Source organism: Lissotriton helveticus, chromosome 3_1 (assembly GCF_964261635.1).
Source record: "Lissotriton helveticus chromosome 3_1, aLisHel1.1, whole genome shotgun sequence".
NCBI lineage: Eukaryota > Metazoa > Chordata > Amphibia > Caudata > Salamandridae > Lissotriton > Lissotriton helveticus.
In genome coordinates this window covers 593300466-593325470 of record NC_136061.1, presented here as the reverse complement: position 1 = coordinate 593325470, position 25005 = coordinate 593300466, and the positions used below count along the sequence as shown (strand labels likewise).

The 25005-nt window shown below is 51.6% G+C and overlaps 1 protein-coding gene across 8 annotated transcripts in view; it reads left to right on the top strand.

Annotated features, from left to right (window-relative positions):
• KANSL1L (KAT8 regulatory NSL complex subunit 1 like) overlaps positions 1-25005 on the top strand; it is a 3925143-nt gene that overhangs the window by 902429 nt on the left and 2997709 nt on the right. The window lies entirely within an intron of this gene.

Genomic DNA, 25005 nt, shown 5'->3' with positions numbered 1-25005 from the left:
GCACGAAAACATTTGCAGTACAAAATGCACAAAAAAGCAACAACCTTCCAAGAAGGAAGGAGCTCAGTGTCACCTGCCTAGAATAAGTGTAAGCGCACAGTGTCTCTAAATAATCTAAAGTTTGTTTCTCAACTAGGGAAAACAGGGTCATATAACACACATAATAAGTAGTACATTTCAATGCATATAAACAAATGAATATATAATATGCAAAAAGACAATGCTTTATTGAAGCAGAAGATCTAATTGATATACGAGATACAACATAAGGAGAAAAGAGCTCAGTTCGCGTTTGGATCTGGGGTGCACAAGAACAATATATATATATATATATGTATATATATATATAGCACCTTATATCTAGTATCCCTTATGGAGAGATGCTTAGGATGAGGCGTGTATGTAGCAATCCTGCAGAACTAAAAAAGCCCAACAAGAGAGTAAGGAGCGTTTCCTTGAAAGAGGCTACTCTGATCAGACAATTGAAAAAGCCAAAACCAAATCCATGACAATAACTAGGGATGAACTCCTGGAGGGGGGCTCTAACAGGACTAAAGCGGGAAAAGATGACATCGAAGAATCAGCCAATTTTAGAATCATCACCGGCTTCAGTAGACAGCATCGGGATATCTATAGAATTATCAACAAACACTGGCCCTTGTCAGAAGTGACCCCATTATTGGTGTAGGGTTACCAAAGAGAGTATCTTTAACTTACAGCAGGGCACCATCCCTAAGGGACCAAATTGTAGATACTAATCCCGAGCCTGTCATGAAAAGTACCTGGTGGCAGACCAACAAAGGATTCTTCAAATGCAAGACTTGCAAAGCTTGCAGTCATGGAGTTAACATTAAAACATACATGGACGGCTTTAGTGAGACACAACATCAAATATCACAGGTATTAACCTGAAAAACTGAATACGCCATTTATGTTCTGCAGTGTCCATGCCCCCTGAAATATGTTGGGAGCACAAAACTCCCGGTGCACTAACGTATACTTCAACACTTGAGAGCCATCACCAACGGGGATAATACTTACCCTGTAGCCAGGCATTTTCGTGATCACCACCAAAGCAAAAATAACTCGCTAAAATATTATGTGATTGACACAATTAATGCGAGTAGACGAGGGGGTGACAGAGAAGCTAAACTAAGGAGATTAGAAACCAGATATATCCTCTTACTTGACACTAAGGCTCCTGCAGGATTGAATGTCACAGAAGATATGTATACATGTCTGCCTTAAGCCGGTTGATTTTCATATATCACCTCACTATAAATTAGCCTCCATACCTGATATTATACCCGGCTGGGTTATATCATGACAAAAAGTAAGATGTAGTAAAATATATATATATAGGTTGTTGTTGTGTTATGACTGCTGCTATCTGATTAGACAACAATATTTATATATTACAAGGGCACATAGTATCTGATTAAACCTAATGGGTCCTAATACCCAAACGGTTGATTTTCAGAACATGAATTATAATATTCATTATTATCCTTATTCACTAGATTACTTCACGTCTGGTAAATCTAAGGTTTTCCGAATAAATCATAATAAGATCTAGGTCATCACCAAACTAGGATAGAATTTAGCTGAATTAAACATATACATAGAAAAATAACTATGATAGGATTAAATTGTTATTATTCAAGAGAATTAAATGTCTGATAATGTGAGATGTGATATTTCATAATGATATGTTTACATGTATGCGCTTTTTGCACAATTATTTTAATAGGAAGAATACATCCTAGAAAATTGCAATTTGCACAAATGCATTGTTTGCACGTTGAATTTGACACTAAGCACTTTGGCACTGGCACTTTAGATGTATATATTGTGAAATGTTTTTTAGATATATATTTATTGATTATATTTATTAATTATATCACATCATAAAACTGACATTAGTATGATCATTGTATATTTATTGATAAATATATACTTTGATATGTACATACAACAGGTATTTAACCGTGATTCAATGTGTTAAAATTCAGCTTTTAATACAAGAACTTAAGTGGATACTTAATGAAATGTTACAAAGTAAAAAAACAAAACTAGTATTGTAACTAAAACGGTGATATGAACTTGGTGGAAACCTTAGTATTTTTACCATATCTACACTTAGCCCCACATGTGACCTAATTTACCCCAATCACTGGCACTTTAAAAGAACGTTTCATGATTGTGAACACTGTCATGTGAACAAGGCTCCTCGGAGCCGAAACGTCATGCGGCTAACTTGCACTGAATAAAAAAGATTAGCACCTTAACTAGTCCGTGTCTGCGTAAATCTGTGGCGTGGAGGATTCCTGGTACATGGAGATGAAAGGCTGGTATTTGGATATATATATATATATATATATATACATATATATATATATATATATATTCACGCTCCAAGGTTGTCCACCATGTGAGTAGCACGCGAGCAGCAGCTTTATTTATGTGTAGGTGAGGACGGGGATCCGCTTGTAGACGCCGCTCCGTAATGGATCTGCCCGACGCGTTTCGAAGCTCCATCTGCTTCTCTTCAGGGGCTTTAACGGAAGCGGTGTGCGCACCCGCTACACTTCTCCAATTATATAACTCGCCCGTCGATGGGAGGCTCCAGTGAGACTTCTGTGAAGTGTAGTACGGAAAGCACACAATCAAGTCCTGTATGGACTCCACAAGTGGGCCCGTCCTCGATTCCATGTACGGCTGCTACTTCACTGCCGTGACCCCCACGTTAACGGGGTGGTGCATACTCTGCGGCTGGACTGCCGCATATAGATTCACGCTCCAAGGTTGTCCACCATGTGAGTAGCACGCGAGCAGCAGCTTTATTTATGTGTAGGTGAGGACGGGGATCCGCTTGTAGACGCCGCTCCGTAATGGATCTGCCCGACGCGTTTCGAAGCTCCATCTGCTTCTCTTCAGGGGCTTTAACGGAAGCGGTGTGCGCACCCGCTACACTTCTCCAATTATATAACTCGCCCGTCGATGGGAGGCTCCAGTGAGACTTCTGTGAAGTGTAGTACGGAAAGCACACAATCAAGTCCTGTATGGACTCCACAAGTGGGCCCGTCCTCGATTCCATGTACGGCTGCTACTTCACTGCCGTGACCCCCACGTTAACGGGGTGGTGCATACTCTGCGGCTGGACTGCCGCATATAGATTCACGCTCCAAGGTTGTCCACCATGTACATGGAATCGAGGACGGGCCCACTTGTGGAGTCCATACAGGACTTGATTGTGTGCTTTCCGTACTACACTTCCCAGAAGTCTCACTGGAGCCTCCCATCGACGGGCGAGTTATATAATTGGAGAAGTGTAGCGGGTGCGCACACCGCTTCCGTTAAAGCCCCTGAAGAGAAGCAGATGGAGCTTCGAAACGCGTCGGGCAGATCCATTACGGAGCGGCGTCTACAAGCGGATCCCCGTCCTCACCTACACATAAATAAAGCTGCTGCTCGCGTGCTACTCACATGGTGGACAACCTTGGAGCGTGAATCTATATGCGGCAGTCCAGCCGCAGAGTATGCACCACCCCGTTAACGTGGGGGTCACGGCAGTGAAGTAGCAGCCGTACATGGAATCGAGGACGGGCCCACTTGTGGAGTCCATACAGGACTTGATTGTGTGCTTTCCGTACTACACTTCACAGAAGTCTCACTGGAGCCTCCCATCGACGGGCGAGTTATATAATTGGAGAAGTGTAGCGGGTGCGCACACCGCTTCCGTTAAAGCCCCTGAAGAGAAGCAGATGGAGCTTCGAAACGCGTCGGGCAGATCCATTACGGAGCGGCGTCTACAAGCGGATCCCCGTCCTCACCTACACATAAATAAAGCTGCTGCTCGCGTGCTACTCACATGGTGGACAACCTTGGAGCGTGAATCTATATGCGGCAGTCCAGCCGCAGAGTATGCACCACCCCGTTAACGTGGGGGTCACGGCAGTGAAGTAGCAGCCGTACATGGAATCGAGGACGGGCCCACTTGTGGAGTCCATACAGGACTTGATTGTGTGCTTTCCGTACTACACTTCCCAGAAGTCTCACTGGAGCCTCCCATCGACGGGCGAGTTATATAATTGGAGAAGTGTAGCGGGTGCGCACACCGCTTCCGTTAAAGCCCCTGAAGAGAAGCAGATGGAGCTTCGAAACGCGTCGGGCAGATCCATTACGGAGCGGCGTCTACAAGCGGATCCCCGTCCTCACCTACACATAAATAAAGCTGCTGCTCGCGTGCTACTCACATGGTGGACAACCTTGGAGCGTGAATCTATATGCGGCAGTCCAGCCGCAGAGTATGCACCACCCCGTTAACGTGGGGGTCACGGCAGTGAAGTAGCAGCCGTACATGGAATCGAGGACGGGCCCACTTGTGGAGTCCATACAGGACTTGATTGTGTGCTTTCCGTACTACACTTCCCAGAAGTCTCACTGGAGCCTCCCATCGACGGGCGAGTTATATAATTGGAGAAGTGTAGCGGGTGCGCACACCGCTTCCGTTAAAGCCCCTGAAGAGAAGCAGATGGAGCTTCGAAACGCGTCGGGCAGATCCATTACGGAGCGGCGTCTACAAGCGGATCCCCGTCCTCACCTACACATAAATAAAGCTGCTGCTCGCGTGCTACTCACATGGTGGACAACCTTGGAGCGTGAATCTATATGCGGCAGTCCAGCCGCAGAGTATGCACCACCCCGTTAACGTGGGGGTCACGGCAGTGAAGTAGCAGCCGTACATGGAATCGAGGACGGGCCCACTTGTGGAGTCCATACAGGACTTGATTGTGTGCTTTCCGTACTACACTTCCCAGAAGTCTCACTGGAGCCTCCCATCGACGGGCGAGTTATATAATTGGAGAAGTGTAGCGGGTGCGCACACCGCTTCCGTTAAAGCCCCTGAAGAGAAGCAGATGGAGCTTCGAAACGCGTCGGGCAGATCCATTACGGAGCGGCGTCTACAAGCGGATCCCCGTCCTCACCTACACATAAATAAAGCTGCTGCTCGCGTGCTACTCACATGGTGGACAACCTTGGAGCGTGAATCTATATGCGGCAGTCCAGCCGCAGAGTATGCACCACCCCGTTAACGTGGGGGTCACGGCAGTGAAGTAGCAGCCGTACATGGAATCGAGGACGGGCCCACTTGTGGAGTCCATACAGGACTTGATTGTGTGCTTTCCGTACTACACTTCCCAGAAGTCTCACTGGAGCCTCCCATCGACGGGCGAGTTATATAATTGGAGAAGTGTAGCGGGTGCGCACACCGCTTCCGTTAAAGCCCCTGAAGAGAAGCAGATGGAGCTTCGAAACGCGTCGGGCAGATCCATTACGGAGCGGCGTCTACAAGCGGATCCCCGTCCTCACCTACACATAAATAAAGCTGCTGCTCGCGTGCTACTCACATGGTGGACAACCTTGGAGCGTGAATCTATATGCGGCAGTCCAGCCGCAGAGTATGCACCACCCCGTTAACGTGGGGGTCACGGCAGTGAAGTAGCAGCCGTACATGGAATCGAGGACGGGCCCACTTGTGGAGTCCATACAGGACTTGATTGTGTGCTTTCCGTACTACACTTCCCAGAAGTCTCACTGGAGCCTCCCATCGACGGGCGAGTTATATAATTGGAGAAGTGTAGCGGGTGCGCACACCGCTTCCGTTAAAGCCCCTGAAGAGAAGCAGATGGAGCTTCGAAACGCGTCGGGCAGATCCATTACGGAGCGGCGTCTACAAGCGGATCCCCGTCCTCACCTACACATAAATAAAGCTGCTGCTCGCGTGCTACTCACATGGTGGACAACCTTGGAGCGTGAATCTATATGCGGCAGTCCAGCCGCAGAGTATGCACCACCCCGTTAACGTGGGGGTCACGGCAGTGAAGTAGCAGCCGTACATGGAATCGAGGACGGGCCCACATGTGGAGTCCATACAGGACTTGATTGTGTGCTTTCCGTACTACACTTCCCAGAAGTCTCACTGGAGCCTCCCATCGACGGGCGAGTTATATAATTGGAGAAGTGTAGCGGGTGCGCACACCGCTTCCGTTAAAGCCCCTGAAGAGAAGCAGATGGAGCTTCGAAACGCGTCGGGCAGATCCATTACGGAGCGGCGTCTACAAGCGGATCCCCGTCCTCACCTACACATAAATAAAGCTGCTGCTCGCGTGCTACTCACATGGTGGACAACCTTGGAGCGTGAATATATATATATATATATATATTAAAAAAAATCAGAAAAAACATATAATAACAGTGAATAAACACACCTTCCCCATCAGGAAAGATGATCCACAAGTTATTAAAACAACTCCCATCTAGGCATAGTCTAGGCCATGGGTACTCACAAACTTTCTATCGAGGGCCAAATTTACAGTGTGGTTTGTGTCCGAGGGCCGCTCCGGTGGGGGCTGGGTCAGTGGGGGAGGGGGTGGGGCTAGAGCAACAAAAAAAACTCTGACCATGAGGTTGATCACAGGTCCCTGCAGCGGACGCCTTCGTCCACTGAGCCACCAGACCCGGCATACACACATCTCTCTCTCTCTCTCTCGCTCTCTCTCTCTCTCTCTCTCTCTCTCTCTCTCTCTCTCTCTCTCTCTCTCTCTCTCTCTCTCTCTCTCTCTCTCTCTCTCTCTCTCTCTCTTTCTCTCTCTCTCTTTCTCTCTCTCTCTCTCTCTCTCTCTCTCCCCCTCCTCTTTAGCTCTCTCTCCCTCTCTCCCTGTCTCCCTCTGTCTCACTCACTCTGACTGTCTCACTGCCTCTCTCTCCCTCTGTCTCACTCTGACTGTCTCACTCCCTCTCTCTGTCTCACTCACTCTGACTGTCTCACTCACTCCCTCTACCTCTGTCTGTCTCTCTCTCTCCCTCTGTCTCCCTCCCTCTGTCTCCGTCCTTCTCCCTCTCTGTCTTCCTCTCCCTTCCTCTATCTCCCCCTCCCTTCCTCTGTCCCCCACTGACTCCCTCTGTCTCCGCCTGACTTCCTCTGTCTCCCTCTCTCTGTCCCCCTTCCTATGTCTCCCCCTCCCTTCCTCTGACTCCCTCTGTCTCCCTCTCTCTCTCTCTCTCTCTCTCTCTCTGTCTCTCTCTCTCTCTCTCTCTCTCTCTCTCTCTCTCTCTCTCTCTCTGTCTCCCTCTCTCTTTCTCCCTCTCTCTCTCTGTCTCCCTCTCTCTGTCTCCCCCTCCCTTCCTCTGTCCCCCCTCCCTTCCTCTGTCCCCCCTCCCTTCCTCTGTCTCCCCCTTCCTTCCTCTGTCTCCCCCTCCCTTCCTCTGTCTCTCCCTCCCTCCCTCTGTCTCCCCCTCCCTCCCTCTGTCTCCCTCCCTCTGTCTCCCTCCCTCTGTCTCCCTCCCTCTGTCTCTCTCCCTCCCTGTCTCCCTTCCTCTGTCTCCCTCCCTTTGTCTCCCTCCCTCTGTCTCCCTCTCTCTGTCTCCCTCTCTGTCTCCCTCTTTCTCTCCTTCTTTCTCTCTCTCCCTCCCCCTCTCTCTATCTCCCTCCCTCCATCTCCCTCTCTCTCCCTCCATCTGTCTGTCTCCCTCTGTCTGTCTGTCTCCCTCCCTCTTTCTCCCTCTGTCTCCCTCTCCCTCTCCCTCTCTCACTGTCTCCCTCCCTCTGCCTCCATATGCCTGTCTCCCTCCCTCTGTCTCCATTTGCCTGTCTCCCTCCCTCTGTCTACCTTTGCCTGTCTCCCTCCCTCTATCTCCTTCCCTATGTCTCCCTCCCTCTGTCTCCCTCTCTCCCTCTTTCTCCCTTCTCCCTCTGTCTCTCTTCACCCTCTGTCTCCCTTCTCCCTACGTCTGTCTCCCTCAGTCTGTCTCCCTTCTCCCTCCGTCTTTCTCCCTTCGTCTGTCTGTCCCTCTTCTGTCTCCCTCCCACTGTCTGTCACCCTCCCTCTGTCTCCCTCTCTGTCTCCCTCTCCATCCCTCCCTCTCCCTGTCTCCCTCTGTCTGTCTCCCTCTGTCTCCCTGTCTGTCTCCCTGTCTGTCTCCCTCTGTCTCCCTGTCTGTCTCCCTCCCTCTGTCTGTGTCCCTCTCTCCCTTTGTCTTCTCCCTCTTTCTGGCTGTCCCCCTCTTTCTGTCTCCCTCCCACTGTCTGTCACCCTCCCTCTGTCTCACTCTCTGTCTCCCTCTCCCTCCCTCCCTCTCCCTCTCCCTCCCACTGTCTGTCTCCCTCCCTCTGTCTGTCTCCCTCTCCCTCCCTTTCTCTCCCTCTCCCTCTGTCTCCCTCCCTTTTTCTCCCTCCCAGTGCCCCAGCACATTTATCTGTGAGGGGCTGCCATTACCATACTTCCCTTAAAAGGGAGCGCCAGCATCTTGTTCATTGCGACGCCGGGACTGAGAAACGTTGCCTGTTATTAAAACAATGTGGTTTCTAAAGACACTGCCCTAAGCACTAGCGCTGCTTGTCTGAAGTACCGCAATACTTTGGCACCTTCAATTGCTTACCTGCATTGGACTGAGTGGTCCCAATACTCCTGCACTGCAGGAATTGCCAGCAATAACATAATTATTCTAACCGAAGCGCACCAGCGCTTCAACATGTGCTGACTGCAGGCAAGTTTTAGAATGTGTCTACATAACTCAGAAACCTTTTGGATTTGAACACCAGAAGGTGTTCCTGGATTCTGCACTTGCTGCTGCTCTTGCTAAGCACGTGCTATTTGATGACTGTAATTAAGATAGAACTGACCGGCCAATTTAGCTCGATGGTAGTACTAAGTCAATACAAATATAAAGAAAATAACACAAGTCTTTGGAGCACAATTGACTTGGTAAACAAACAAGGTGCAACATCTGACAAGATGAAGTTGTCACACAGTGTGAGAGTAAAGGGATCTGGCTATAAGCGCTGTCATCAAATAAACACTCAATGACAACATTAGAGACAATAGGCGAGATACACATAGGTGGTGTATCTACCTAAAGTATCTATGTAAAACTGTTAGCTCATATTTATTGGAACAAGCCCCGATGTTTCTGTCTCCTTTCCCTCCCTCCCTCTCCCTCTGTCTCCGTCCCACTACCTCCCTCTGTCACCCTCTTCACCTCACCCTGCGTGTGTCAGCCGGGGCTGAGACAGCCTCCTGGCACACACAGCCCCACCGAGCACTTCACAGGTCTTTAGAAAGACCATTTGTATGTTAATGAGGCCTTGCTGTATTTAACCTCTTCTTAGGCCCCTGCAGCTCCACTCTGACTATCATTGGAATCACCCAGCGGCCGGCCCCCACAGAGCTGCAGAGTCTCTTAGACTCGCGCTGCAGCAACCAGCAGTGTTTAAAGATACAATGAATTTTTTTTTAAATACACGGGCGATGTCTGGAAGGTCGGAGGGCCGCCAGGGAAGGCTTGCCGGGCCGCTGGCGGCCCGCGGGCCGTATTACGAGTACCCGTGGTCTAGACCATCAGACACAGTAAAGATCCATTCCTACTAAAGACTCACTCTCACAATCATACACTAAAAAATCGTGAACAACAGTGACGGAAACCAGGATTTAAAGAAAGTTTTTAAACTGGATCCCGAGACAGGCCCAGGAAGCTTGATGTGTGGTAAGGGGGAATTGAAGGATGAAAAAACAATCACCCTCTTTGCAATAGCATGAATAGTGTACAGAATTAGGATGTTCAAATTTGCTGAGTTGTTTTATTTCTAACACACTATAGTTTCCGTCAAACTCAGGGCCGACGTGCTTTTCGATGAAGGGCCACACACTAGCTGTCACCTTCTTCAGGGCAAAGCCCTCTGATGCAATCCAAAAATAAAATGCAAAACGGGGGACAAGGAGCACCAGTACTAGGTGGTCACTGACCATCAACGACGGTCTGTAAAGTTTTAAAAATAGCTCTTAAGTGGAGATTATGTCACTCGTCTGAAAAGATAGTGTAACACATGCTGGAAAATCCGTCCAAGTCAGACATGTCTCAGTCAGAACAAACAGGGGTCTCAGTCGGAGATAACAGTAAAGAGAATGTGAAGCATTGTAGATTGCATGGTCACGAAGGATCCCAGGCGAAAGAAATGTAGGCGTCCTGGGTACTTTTCAAATGAAGCCTATGGAGCAACATCGTACGAAGTAGAAAGGGGGCGGAGGCGATCTGGAGCGGCGGCCCCTTCAAAAGCACGAAACGTGGCTTTCAGGAAGGTCTCGGTCCAGCGTAGTTATAAAGATGAAATGGCAGGCACACAGCTCAGCTGTGACAATAGAAGTTCTCCCGCAGCGAGTCCAACGCGGTTCGCATTTGAAAGTAGTACAAAATGCACACAGTGCTGCAATAATGAATAACATTGTGCGGAAAAAATGCAAAACAACACTAGATATATCAAATGGATTCTTTTGCCAAAACATAGCGCCTGAAAGCAGATATTTGATAGCATTATCAGCCCTAGGTTCTAAATGCCAATTCTGTAGACTGCCCCAAGGGTATAAAAATAGCCCCGTGGTTATTCTCAGCAAGAGTATCAGAATTACTTCAAAATTGTGATGAGGAGGCATTGTCCTATGTAGATGATATTTATCTTACGGACGATGAACTATTGGATCACTTGCACACGGTGAACATCATCTTGGGGTTCACCGCTGAGGGCTATAAATGTAACTTTAAAAAAAATCAAAAGGGGGCGTGGCCAAGATGACGTCGCTGTAAGACGCACCTTTGGAGCTCTCTGTTCCAGACGGGTTAATTTTAGCGATTTTAGCAGCGACCGGGCATTACCAGGGGCACCCTAGTCTCTCCTTGGTGTCGCGTCCCCATGCCTGTCCAGCGGGTAAGGCCGATCTCGGCTCCCGGTGCGCATCCGTAACGGGTGGCGGAGCATGAGGCTTGAGGCCCGAGGGGCTCAAGAAGATTGCCAGCCGTCGGGCTGTAGCCTTGGTGACATCTGGCAGTCCTCTGTGCATCGGGGACTGCCGCAAAGAGACAAACAGCGGATCCGCCGCAGCGATTCCTGAGCAACAGCTGACCCGTGAGCGGGATATTCTCAGCGGGGGCTGCCACGCAAGACCCTGGCTTGAAGCAGAGCAAGGCCACAACTGCAGAGGTGAGGCGGGGCTGTGGTGCCTACTGCTCCTGGGAGACCCAGCCTTCCTCCCGCTCTGTGGCGCACCTCCATCTGCTGGGCGGACCGTGAGGGTTCCTGCTTTGACCTGCCTGGTGCTTTTGTGAAGCCTGATCTCACTGGCGGACCCTGGGGTTGTGCCATTAGTGCTGCTGGAGCGACTGCTTGGGGGCCCGGGGTGGCCTCAGTGTTGACGGGGAGTGCGGGACTGGTTTGATACGCGCACTTCCCTTGGTGAAATGACCCATCCGCACCTGCTGCAGGAGAGTGGGGCCCCGGACTGAGGCTGCCACGTGGGGTCCTAGCGTGAATGTTCCGAGAGGGCCGTGGACCTAGAGGTGAGGAGGGGGAAGGGCGGCGGGGCCCATGGCCTCAGAGGTAGATTGCTACGACTCCTCTTTACCTGGCGCACTCCCCAAGCTGAAGTTTCAGGAGGAGGAGAGTGTTAGCCCACCTGCAGTCCCTGTGGAGCCCTGGTTGACTAAATGGACTGTAGAGATAGCCCAACTGAGTGATTAACATGCCCCGTGACAAGTTGGGGAGGTGGAGGAGCGGCCTGGGCTGAGGGAGCGGTCGCGCTACCTGCAGAGGTGCGAGACTACGTATGTTCATCTATTGCTAGGACCTAGGGCCCCTTGAGAGCCATTGTTGGGAGTGGGGCTGTCCTCCAATGGCCCTTCGGGTCGAACCTCCGCAGAGGTAGAAATATTGTGGAGACTGGATACACAGAAGTGACCCCTCCAGCTGCGATTACACCCACCCTGGTCCTCGTCTTTGGCTCTCCACGTTTTCCGCTTGTAGTACGCCTGGCCTCCCATACCGGCCACTCGCGCACGTGAAGGGCCATGGCTGCCCCCAAGGGCAGGAAGATCAGGTCGGTGAAATATCTCCAGCTCAAGCTCGCGCACCATACATAGTCCAGCTTGGGTCAGGCGTGCTGACGATGTAGAGAAGGGGGGGAACACAATCAGCAGCTCCTACCTGGAGTCCCTTTTCTCTTCATTTCGCGATGACCTGTCCACCATGAAGCATGACCTGCGAAAGATCTACGCGAAGTCCAGCAAGACCTCGACTCCCTGGGTGAGCATGTCCACACACTCGAGGAGCATGAGACAGACTGAGATAAAGAAATCAAGCAGCTCCAGCAAGCGGTTCTGAGTCTCCTAGACCAGAATCGAGATCTGCAGGCCCACACCGAGGACCTAGTGAACAGGTGCCAGCTGAACAACATACACATCCGGGCCCTCAGAGTTTCCGGTCAGGCTCGATCGCAGCCATAAAGTGGGTCCGATGAGGACAGCCCCGCGCCTCCTGCAGATATACTGACCTGTGTCCACGATTACCAACTGAAGGAGCGGATCCTCTGCGAGGCCTGCGGCCGCCCAGACTTTACGTATCAAGGTCAGAAACCTATGGTCTTCCAGGCCCTGCCGACCTCCACTCTCCTCGAACGTAAATCCTTCCGGCTGGTCACGCTTCATCTCAGGAACTCCAGCATAAAGTACTCTTAGGGCCATCCGTTCAGACTGATTTTCCATTACCAAGGGGAGCTGAGACAACTTCGATCACTCACAGAGACCTGCTCACTCCTGGGTATCGAGGAGCCCGTGGCGGATGGGCCTCTTATGGACAAGCGTCCCCGCAGGCGCCGACACGGACATAGGTGGACTACTATTAAACCACCCAGTTCGGCAGCATGCCTGGACCCGGATACTATAGCCAAGGAGCGGCAGGTGGTTCTGTCGACTCTTGCAGGAACACCAGCGGAATGATGCTGCCCTTCTCCAGCTGTGAGCCTTCGCTCAACCAACTATCCCGAGTTGCACCGCTAGTCTCAATGCTGTTTTCGTGGACCTGCCTGGTCGGAGCGGGGAGCCATAGGCCTTTGGTACCCCTATCTTCCTTTCTCCCACGAGCAGGACGTTCAGGACATTGACTCTTCATGTTTTTGTTTTATTTTTTAAGGGGTCTCTGTTGTTTTTGTTATTGGGGTCTCTTCTCCTTGCTATGTCCCTCTCAATCTGGGCACGACTGGGCAGCGCTCATGCATTAAGGGTGTCATGTATGGAATTTGGGGTCTTCCCTCACACAGGCTATCCTAATTCTATCGCACAGACAGCACTGTGAGGCGCTCCCTTCGTTTACTTAGATAGATGAGGGTTAGTATTCTGACACTGAATGTGAAGGGGCCTAATAACCACATCAAGCGGAGAGCTATTCTGTCCTATTTTCAGAACTCCGGGGCCCACCTCTGCTTATTGCAAGAACCTCATTTGCTATGCGGTGATACACATCGAATGCATTCCAAGGCCTTACCACAGGAGTACTTTTTCTCTCTCCCCGTTAAAAAGCCTGGCGTTGCCATCCTTGTCACTCACTCATTTCCAGGTAAGGTGGGTGCCAAGATTTTGGAGATTGAAGGGTTCCTCCTGGCCCTCTCAGAGACAGTGAGTGGCCACCCATTGACTATCGCTACTATTTATACCCCGAACGAAGGACAAGAGGGATTCAAACATAGGACACTTGGGGACTTGATGTCTACACCCGACCGACAAATTTTATTGGGGTGGACTTAAATATAGTGTTTGACACAAAATTAGATCGCTCCGCGCAGAGGCAGGGACAGAATGGGGGCTCTTTCAGGCACTTCTCACCAGTGGCTAAAGGATATAGGGCTGGTGGACTTGGGGAGGCACTTCCAACCCCACACACTCGACTACACTTTGTATTCACATGCCCAGATGACATGTGCCCCACTGGATTGTTTTTTGACGACCCACTCCCTCCTCCAGCACAGATGTCCGAAAATCGCTCCTCAGGCACTCTCAAACCATGCGGCACTCATTGCTACCCTGATGTTCCCCCCCATTTCTCGCCCATCATATTCCTGGAGACTTAGGGACATACTCTTACATCGCCCTGAAGTTGTGAGACGCCTCACCAACACACTGAACGACTATTTAGCTATAAATAACACTCAAGACACTTCAATTGTCACTCTCTGGGAAACTCTCAAGCTGGTAGTGTGAGGGGACCTCATCGCCACATCTGCCGCAGACAATAGGGCTCGCCAGGCAACGAGGGACAAACTATCTCAACAAGTACTGGAATTGGAGAGAATTCATAAAAGGATGGAGACCACCGCATCTGGCGGATACTCACGGCAGCGCGGGCCCAGTTGGCCAGCCTTGACCTTGATAGGGTGGAATTTGCCACTCTGCGATTGAAGCATACTTCATACACTGGGGGGACAAGTGCGGTCGTTTATTGGCTCACAGATTGCGCGCAATTGCAGGTAGCGGAGGTCCCGCTCCTCCTGGGGGATGGGGGTGCAGAGATCACTCGGGAACAAGATACTGCCAATTCCTTTAGGGACTTTTATGCGGCCCTCTACACTGCCCAGTCTCTGCCAATATCGCACTCTTCCACGTACTGCGGGGCTTGACGCATTCTAAGCTAACGCCTGAAAAGGCTGCTACCCTGGATAGCCCCATCAGGATCGAGGAGGTCATTTCTGCCATTGCCCGTCTTAAACTTCTTAAGTCTCCCGGAACCCGGAACAGACAGCTTCACTGCCATCTTCTACAAGACCTTCTGCCCTATTCTAGCTCCTATATTGACCCAGCATTTTAATGCTATAGACGATACCACCGAGTAGCCACTCACGATGCTCCTAGCATCGATAGCGGTACTGCCCAAGCCAGTGAAGGACAACAGATACCGATCTTCCTATTGAACATCGATTTTAAAATCTTTACTGGGATTTCGGCATCTAGACTGGGACCTTTGATGCCGGGACTGATTGAGCCAGATCAGGCAGGATTCAAAGCGACTAGGAAGTGTAGTGACAACACCAGGCGGCTGTTGCATCTTTTGGATAAATCCCACTGGCAATAAGAGGAGTGTGTCTTCCTGTCAATAGACGCCAAAAAGGCATTCGTCAGGGTCCATTGGCCCTTCTTTGATTCCATCCTAGGGGATTTTGGCATCGGGAACAGACTCTGCCAATGGGTGTTTAACAGTGATAGTCACCCTACCACTACTGTATGGGTGAATGGCTTCACTTTCGACACCTTTTGTATAGCCAGAGGTACAAGGCAGGGCTGCCCACTCTCCCCTCTCCTATTTGCTCTCTATATGGAGCTACTTGCCCAGAGGATCTGAAAGAGACACGTTAGTGATAGATTCCTCACCTTAGAATATCCCCAGGCATCAGACTGGATCCGGAAAGTTTTGCTTAGAAGTACCGTGCGGCTCTGCGTCCGTCACTGGCGCCGTCAGCGTTGAGATTACGTCACGGAGGGTACTTAGGTGCCACAGATGCGCGCTGACGTCAGTTCTTTCTTTTTCCGCCCCAACAAGCGCACATCTGGATTGAGCACGTACCTTAGTCACTTTTGTCTCCTCCTTTTTCTCCTGGTGCACGTAGGGATGCCCGGCTTCAAGTCTTGCGGGTCATGCCGCCGTAACATGTCGGTGGCAGACCCCCACGATGTGTGCCTCTCCTGCCTGGAGACCGACTACGGCTCCGGGACTGCCGAGACTGTCGTGCCATGGCTCCGAAGACCTTGCCGGAGCGGCGTCGGAAATTGCTGGAGGTCCGGCATTCCTCTTACCGCCGCTCCGGTTCTAGTGGCCGTTCCCGAGACTGCTCCTGGGACCGGAGCCGTCGCTCCTCAGGCTCCAAGACTTCGCCCTCGGATTCTGGTAAGCGGCGCCATAAAAAGAAGTTGAAGAAGCATGTTTGCTTTCCAACGTCCCCCTGTCGCTCCCCGGAGGCGTACGAGCGGGAAAAGGGCTCGCCCCTACGGCTCCTCTGGAGCCAGGGAGTCCCGCGGCCTACCCGCTATACCCGGGTCTGTCGGCGACTCCCGAACAGATGCAAGAGTTTCTTGTTGCCATGAACTGCCTTTTTAGGCCCCGGGCACCGGCCGGCGCGCCTTCGCGCCCCACGGACCCGTGTCCAGATCCTGCTGGCCCGACGGCTCCGCCACCGGCCCAGGCGCCACAGGATTATGCGCCGCTGGCTCCGGCACTGGCGCCACGAGGTGCGGGTCAGTTAACAGCGTCTGATTGTTGGGCCGTTATTCCCACGCAGTGTGGGATTCCGTGGCTCAGGTCTTGCCTCAGTGTTCTGAGGAGGTCCAGGCTGTCCTTTCCCAAGCAATTGCAGATGGTAATGATGCGGCTAAGTTTGCCATCAGGTGTGGTTTGTGAAGTGAAGGGTGAAGTGAAGTGAAGGAGTTTTGTAAAGCGCGGCTGCTGCCCGAGGGCGTCCAAGCGCTGACTAGAGGTAACAGAGCTCTGAGGGAAGAGGGGAGAGATCCAGGTGGAGAGCTAATTTCTGAAGAGATATTTCTTTAGCTCTTTACGGAAGGACGAGAGGATAGAGTTGGACCTAAGTGAGAAGGGAAGTGAGATCCATAATTTAGCAGCGTTGAACGTGAAGGACCTGCCTCCTGCTCTGGACCTTTTGACTCTGGGAACTGCAGCGAGGAATGCGTTCTTTGAACAAAGTGACTTACCGGGACAGTAGGGAGTGAGAAGTATGTGGTTAATCTCAGGTCTGGCTCTATGGAAGGCTTGGTGCGATATGCACAGGGTCTTGAATTTTATTCTATCCCTGACCGGGAGCCAGTGGAGTGACCTGATCCCTGGCTTAGCTGATTCTCTGCGAGGGATCTGGAGCAGCGTGCGAGCTGAACAGTTCTGTGTGCGCTGAAGTTTCTGCAGCACGTACTCAGGGGCTCCCAAGTAAAGGACATTGTTGAAATCGAGCCGGGACTGGATGAGGCCCTGAATAACAACCTGTTTAGCTTCCATGGGCAGAATAGGCAGGATTTTTCTCAGCATTCGGATAATCCCGAAGCAGGCTGGTGCTGTTTTAGTTGCCTGAGTATTAAAGGTGAGGGTTTTGTCCAGCCAGACTCCCAGACTTTTAATGTCCTCCTTCGGGGATGAAGGAGGGCCCAAACTGGGAGGCCATAGCTGGTCGATGGGGGTGAGAGTAGGGGGGCCGAGGAGCATTATCTCGGTCTTGTCGCCATTGAGTTTTAATGAGGATGCTGTCATCCATCTCCTGACATCCTCCATGCAAGCTGCTAGGTTGGTCTGGGGGAGCCCGCTGTTCTTCTGTGCCAGAGAGACCACCAGCTGAGTGTCGTCCGCATACGAGATGATCTTGATACCGTATTGTCGGACGACCTCAGCCAGCGGCCTCATGTACACATTGAACAGCGTGGGGCTTAGGGAGGAGCCTTGGGGTACCCCGCAGTTTAGAGGTCTGCTAGTGGAGCAGAAGTCGCCATCAAAGACCTGGAAGGTCCTTCCGCTCAGAAAGGAACCCAACCAGTCAAGAGCGTTTCCTGAGACCCCCAGATCGACTAGTCGAGACAGCAGGGTTTTGTGGCACACCGTATCAAACGCGGCGCTTAGATCAAGGAGGACCACTGCCACTGACCCCCCTTGATCCAAGATCCTCCTGGATTCCTCCGTCACAGCCAGAAGAGCAGTTTCTGTGCCTTGTTTTGGACGGAATCCTGTTTGGGTGGAGTCCAATAGAAGATTCTCCTCGAGGAAGTTGGTGAGGTGGAGATTAATGTGCTTCTCCAGAATTTTACTTGCCCAAGGCAACAGGGAAATTGGACGGTAGTTGTTGGGGTCCGTAGGGTTGAGGTTGGGTTTCTTAAGCAATGCTCTCACCATTGCCTGTTTCCAGGAGGGAGGAACCACTCCTGTTTGCATGGAGCTATTGAGTAGGTCCATGAGGGTGGGGAGAATGACTTGGTTAGCCATGTTCATCATCTGAGGGGGCACTGGGTCGAGAGGGGAGCCTGATTTTACTTGATGTGCAAGGGATTTGAGTGATTCCAGGTCTAGTGGTGGGAAATCATTCAGGGAAACTCGCTGAGGATGTTCTGTATCACTTGGCGGTGGTGGTATGACAGTGATAGTCTCTGAGCTGGGGGCTGCGAAGGATAAGTATATTTTGTTGATTTTTTGAAAGAAAAATTCAGCCAGCTCGTTGCATCGAGCTATAGGGTTGTCGGTTGGGGCCATGGGAGGGGAGATCTTAGAAAGACTTTTGACTACTTGGTATATTTCTCTTGGCTTAGATCGAGCTGCCATAATTTTTTCTTTATAGTAGTTAGTTTGAGCTAAGTTTATTTCGCGTTTGTATGCCCTAATGGCTTCCCTATACCTGTCTTTTCCGATGATAGCGTATCCTAGGCGCCACTTCCTTTCCAACTTTCTGCACTGTCGTTTTAGCTCCCTGAGCTTCTCCGAGTACCAGGGGTCAGTTTCTCGTGCTCTTTTTAGCCTGGTTTTCCTGGAAGGGAAGATAGTGTCGATGGAGTCCTTGATCCACTTGTTGAAATGTCCTGCTGTCGGGTACAGGGCTCTTGGAAAGAGTGGGTTTGGAAATGGAAAGGAGGCTTGACCACTGCTCTAGCGGGAGTCTCGACCAGTTTCTCATCTTTCGTGAAATGGGGGGAGAGGGAGTGACTTTGCAGGTAGACCAGTTAAGGGGAATCAAAAAGTGATCAGTCCATGGGAGGTGGGTGATAGTGCCAACCGTGAGGTTGGGGCAATTGCTAAAGACTGGGTCGAGCAGGTGACCTTTGTTATGAGTGGGGGACCTGATTAATTGTTCTAATTGAATTGCGGCTAAGCTGGAAACTAGCTCGTTAGCGGTGCTGTCAGTGCTGTTGTCGAAGTGAATATTAAAGTCTCCCAGCAACGTGAAGTTGGAGGAAGACATAGCAGATTCGGCCGCTAGCGAGGGTAGTGAGGAGTGGAAGTGATTCAGTGGGCCTGGGGGGCGGTATACAAGTGCCCCTGTTAGACTGTCGTTAGGGGTGAGTTTGAGGCAGAAAGACATGCTTTCGCAGTCTGGGATTGGATCAAGGGTACAATGGCATTGGTATATAGATTTATGGATAATGGCAAGGCCTCCTCCTTTTCCGCGTGAGCGGTCCCTGCGAGCAATTTGGTATACCGGTGGCAGGGCTTGAATCACATCTGGGTCACAATCTAGGGTTAACCAAGTTTCGGTTAGGAAGATGGCGTCAGGAGACCGCTCATCTAAGAGCAGGAAGATTTCTGCGCTATGTCTTGGTAGAGACCTACAATTCAGGAGCAGTAAGGTGTAGTTTTGCTGGTCCGACCTGAGCCGAGCGGTTCGGAGGTTAGTGTTGCAGTGTGGACAGTAGGTGGGGAGATTCAGAGGATGGTGTTGGTGAAGGCAACTCTCTTCCGTGGGGGGTTTAAATGTAAGAAGGGCAGCAGCGCTATATTGAGTCTTAAAAGGGAGGCCAAGGGGATAGGCCCCTGTGCCCGGCCGGACGCGGACATGCCTTTGGCGCGCCTTCGGTGCGCTGGCGGCGCGTCCACTGCGCGTCCGGCCCTGGCACATTTTAAAGAGGGGGGAGAGAGGCGTGGCCTCTGGCTGGTGGGCGTGGCCTAGCTGATGGCGACAAAAAGATTGTTCAACCCTGCGGCAGCGTTAACATCGGCTGCACGGTGATGTCGGCAATTCTGAAGGAGGGGGGAGTGCTCAGGGCTGAGTGAAAACAACAGGTAAAGTGACAATTTTACAAGATAAAAGTTTTTAAAATGTAAGCTAATCTCCCGGCTTCCGCCTCAGGAGCTTCTGTCTGGCTAGCGGTTTGGATACCGCTGATTTGTTTTGCAGGGTAATTTTGACTACTGTGGTGTTGTGGCGCCACGCCTGGTTGCGTTCAACTGGGTTCCCGCCCGATGTCCAGGGCTCACCCATGGACATGCCCTTTGATGGCCCCCGCCTCTTTGGCAATAAGGCCGACAGTGCATTGGAGCGCTTTAAGGACTCACGTGCCACGGCCAAGTCCCTGGGTCTGTCTACAAAGAACCCTGCCACTCCTGGCTTTCGTTCCTTTCAAGGCCAGGGCAGAGGCCCCCAGGCGCGCTCCTCCAGCAAGCCTGTGCAGAACCATCCTCAGCGTGGCCACGGCCGTGTCTTCCCCAGGGGCGGGTCTGAGAACCAGCGGGCGGGTCAGTCTACCTCTACCCCCTCTGCTTCCCTCTAAGCCGTCCTAATCTGAGCTTCAGGCAGCACCCCACACCGGTGGGTGGCAGGGTCCGCCACCACTGGCGAGAAATTACATCAGACAAATGGGTGCTGCAGATAATATGCCAGGGTTACTACCTTCCTTTTCATTCCTCCCCTTTTCAGCCATGCCACCTCGGTGCCACCGCTTGTCGGGGGATCATTTAGCTCTTCTCCGATAGGAAGTCATAGCCCTCCTGGCCAAGGGGGCCATCGAGTGCGTTCCCGGTCCGGAAGTGGGGAGTGGTTATTCCCACTACTTCCTGGTCCCCAAGAAGGACAAGGGGGGGCCTGCATCCCATCTTAGACCTCCGGGACGTCAATCGCTTCCTCCGGAAGGAGAAATTCAAAATGCTGACCCTGGCTCAGGTCCTGGCTGCCCTCGACCCTGGAGACTGGATGGTAGCATTAGACTTGCAGGACGCTTATTTTCATATTCCCGTCCTGTCGGCCCACCGGCGTTACCTGCGGTTCACGGTAGGTCAAGAGCCTTTTCAGTTTGATGTGCTCCCCTTCTGCCTTACCAGTGTCCCTCGGGTGTTCACGAAGGTGATGGCGGTGGTCGCGGCTCATCTGCACAGGTCAGGGGTGTCAGTCTTCCCCTAACTCGACGACTGGCTGTTGAAGGTGGGCTCGCCCCAGGCAGTTGTCCTCCACCTCCAAGCTACGGCCTACCTCCTGCATTTGCTGGGGTTCTCCATCAACGTGCCAAAGTCGCACCTGAGTCCCTCTCAGAGGCTCCCCTCATCGGAGCGGTTCTGGATTCAATGCTGTTTCGGGTTTATCCTCCCGAGCAGCGAGTCCGGGATATTCAGGCTATAATTCCGATCTTTCGGCTTCTCTCCCGGGTTTCGGTCAGGATGACCCTCTGGCTTCTGGGCCTGATGGCCTTCTGCATCCTGCTGGTGACACATGCCTGATGGCATATGCGGGATCTGCAGTGGGACCTGAAGTTCCAGTGGGCGCAACATTAGGGCAACCTGTCCGACAATGTTCAGATCTCGAAGGACATCGCACCACAGTTGCAGTGGTGGCTCATGAATCGTGATTGGGTCAGTGGCAGATCCCTCTCCCTTCCCCAACCGGAGCACAAAGTGGTGACGGATGCGTCCATTCTGGGATGGGGAGGCCACTTGGGAGAGGCGGAGATCAGAGGCCTCTGGTCTCCGGCTGAGTCCCGGCTCCATATCAACCTCCTGGAGCTACGGCCGATCCGTCTGGCACTGAAAGCATTCCTTCCCTCTGTCCAGGGAAGTGTAGTGCAGGTGTTCACGGGCAATACCACCGTCATGTGGTATTGCAACAAACAAGGCGGGGTGGGGTCTTGGACCCTATGCCAGGAGGCTCTGCGCCTCTGGACATGGCTGGAACGTCAAGGCATTACCCTGGTGGTTCAACACCTAGAAGGTTCTCTGAACGCCAGGGCGAACGAACTCAGCCGCCGGTGTTTGATGGATCACGAATGGCGTCTGAACTCTGAGGTGGCGCAAGGTCTCTTTCAGCGATGGGGAGAGCCTTGGTTAGATCTATTCGCCACTGAAGAGAACGCGCAATGTCATTAGTACTGCGCGTTGGAATTTGGAAGGCAGCACTCGGTCAGCAAAGCTTTTCGTCCCGAGTGGAGTTGCGATCTGCTGTACGTCTTTCCGCCTATACCACTCCTGCCCAGAGTGCTGTAGAAGATCAGGCGCGACCGGGCCCAAGTTATTCTTGTGGCTCCGGACTGGGCTTGAAGAGTATGGTATCCCGAGCTATTCAGTATGAGCATCGATCCCCCGATCCGTCTGCCTCTTTGGGAGGATCTTCGGTCGCAGCAGCAAGGGAGAGTCCTCCACCCGAACCTGTCCAGCCTCCACCTCCATGCGTGGAGATTGAGCGGCGACAGTTGACACCTTTCGATCTTCCTCCCGAAGTCTGTGATGTCATTCTGGCAGCCAGGCGCCGCTCCACCAAAACGGTATATGCCTGCAGGTGGACCAAGTTTGTGTCACGGTGCACAGCGAAGGCTGTGGATCCCCTTTCTGCCCTCTTTCGGTGGTTCTTCTGTTCCTTCTCTCTTTGGCCCAGCAGGGCTCTGCTCCCGGCACTATTAAAGGTTGTCTTTCGGCCATCTCCACCTTTCTGCAGGTTCCAGATCAGCCTTCTCTTTTCAAGTCCCCGGTTGTTAACCGTTTCCTTAAAGGCATTACGCATACTTTTCCACCCGTGCCCTTCATAATGCCTCAGTGGGACTTGAACCTTGCCTTGTCTTTTCTGATGTGCGCTCCCTTCAGCCCCTTCATAACTGTCCTTTGCGTCTTCTCACCTTAAAGACTGCTTTCCTGGTTGCTATCACCTCTGCCAGAAGAGTGAGAGAGCTCCAGGCTCTTTCTTCTGTTTTCCTTTCCTTTCTATTCATCTGGACAAGGTGGTTCGGAGGACCCGTCCTTCTTTCTTGCCAAAGATTGTCACGCCCTTCCACATTATGCAGACCATCACTTTGCTCACCTTCTTTCTGCCCCCGCATCCTTCAGGGAGGAGGAGAGGCTCCACCGTCTGGACCCAAAACGTGCGCTCGCAGTCTATCTGCAGCGTACACAGCAGTTCCGGGTGGATGATGAGCTCTTTGTTGACTACGTGGGCCCCAAAAAAGGTCAGGCCGTGCACAAATGGACCATCTCCGGGTGGGTCATTCTGTGCATCAAAGCATGTTACTCATTGGCCAAGGAGCCTCATGTGGGACTGCGTGCCCATTCGACCAGGGCTACTGCAGCCACTACTGCCTTGGGACGTCGTTCCCTTGCAGGTATTTGTCAGGCAGCTACGTGGGCCTCGCTGCACACGTTTACCAAGCACTACTGCCTTGACAGTCAGGTCCGGAGAGACAGCTTTTTTGGCCGTTCTGTGCTCCGTGACTTTCTGGTGTAATCTCATTCGCAGACCCACCACCGAGGTTCGTATTGCTGGGGTATCTATTCTAAGGTAAGGAATTTATCACTAACGTGTCTCTTTCAGATGCACAAGTTACTACTTGTGTAACAATATATCTGTAAGAGACATTAGTTAGTGATGGATTCCTTACCGCTCCACCCATCCTCCCCGTTCTTTGAACTGATTAGTAGGGTTAAGGTCATCCCCTTTTAGGGCCCTAGTTTTACGCACCAATGGTCAGTGTCTTGCATGGCTCTGCGTTCCTGGTGCGGAAAGTCGCGTACAGAACTGACGTCAGCGCGCATGGGTGGCGTACCCTGCGTGACGTCATCTCGGTGCTGACGATGCCAGTGACGGACGCAGAGCCGCAGGATGCCACCTACTGACACGCAGGGGTACTGCTAAGCAAAACTTTCCTGATCCAGTCTGACGCCTGGGGATATTCTAAGGCAAGGAATCTATCACTAACTAATGTCTCTTTCAGATATATCATTACACAAGTAGTACCTTTTGCGTCCGGGAAAATCAGCAGCTCAAGGGTATGCTCTGTGGGGGAAAGAGACATACCATGAGCCTGTATGCGGATGACGTCATTGCCGCCCGGGATTCCCCCTGGACTTCCGCCCCAGCTTTCTTGGCGGAACTGGAGCACTTCTCCATGGCTTTGGGTTTCAAAGTCAATGTAACTAAATCCCAAGCATTAAGCTTCTCTTTGCAGCAGACCACTATCAATACTCTGGCCCTAGCGTGTCCCATCCGCTGGGACTAGAAGGCCATTCCATATCTGGGTATATCACTTTCGACCTCTGTGACAGAGATGCTCTCTTTGAATTATACAAGACTGCTCAAACAGTCAGATCGGAGCGCCAAAGGTGGCGGCCATTCAGCCTTTCCTGTTGAGGCAGGGTGGCATCTCTGAAAATGAACGTCCTCCCTAAAATCCTGTACCTGTTTTAGACCCTTCCGATGGAACCACCACTGGGCATGTTGAAGGCACTCCATTTTGGTGCTTTTGTCTCGACAGACAAGCGTCCACGGATAGCTAGCGATCTGAATTTCCGACCGCACAGCGAGGAAGGTTTGGGCATCCCAGATCTCGCGCGCTATGAAACAGCAAGGCAGTTGCGAGTTTTGCTAGAGTGGGCACAATCTTAGTCCGAAAAGACCTAGCTGATCATGGAGCGGGCTTTGGCGGGAAAGTCTCTGGAAGGTCCCCTTCTTGTGTAAGGCTTCCAGACTCTCTGGACTATAAGGCTGCCTGGTGGTGCGAGCCACATTGAAAGCCTGGGATGCCACAGCAGTGCGTCATAATCTGACAACTTTCCCGTCCCACCTTACACCTATCACTGAGAATCTGGATTTTTCCCCTGGCCTTGATTGGGAGGTATTCACTCTTTGGGCTAAAGAGGTATGTAGATCTATAGGACATTTTTTTGAGCTGGAGGGCCCCTCATCCTTTGAGGATTTTAAGTTGGATTTTGATTTGCCAGAAACTGAATACTATCTCTATTTGCATATCAGACACTGAGTCTTACAGCCGCAGGCCTGACCAGAGGTGGGGCGGTTCCTTACCCCGTATGAACGCTGGCTACTTTCAAAACACACAACGAAGAGGCTTATCACTGAACTCTACCATATGCTGCGGCCCCCTGAACAGGTAGTCAAATCAGCGTGCCAGAGACGATGGGAGACTGAGATTGGACGGACATTGACCACTAAAGCTACCTGACTGAAAGGCGCTCAAAGGTCCAAATAGGATTATTCACCTCAGCTAACCAGGAAAATGATAAAGGTGTTCCCCTGGGATCAATACGGAGCCTTTAATCTATATGTATCCCCCCTGGCACAGGTAATCAGAGCATACGGCTTTGAAACGGTATCCTATGCAGACGACACACAGCTGCTGATTACCCTAGGCCCAGACCCCAGCGGTACCAAACTGAGATTCCAAAAG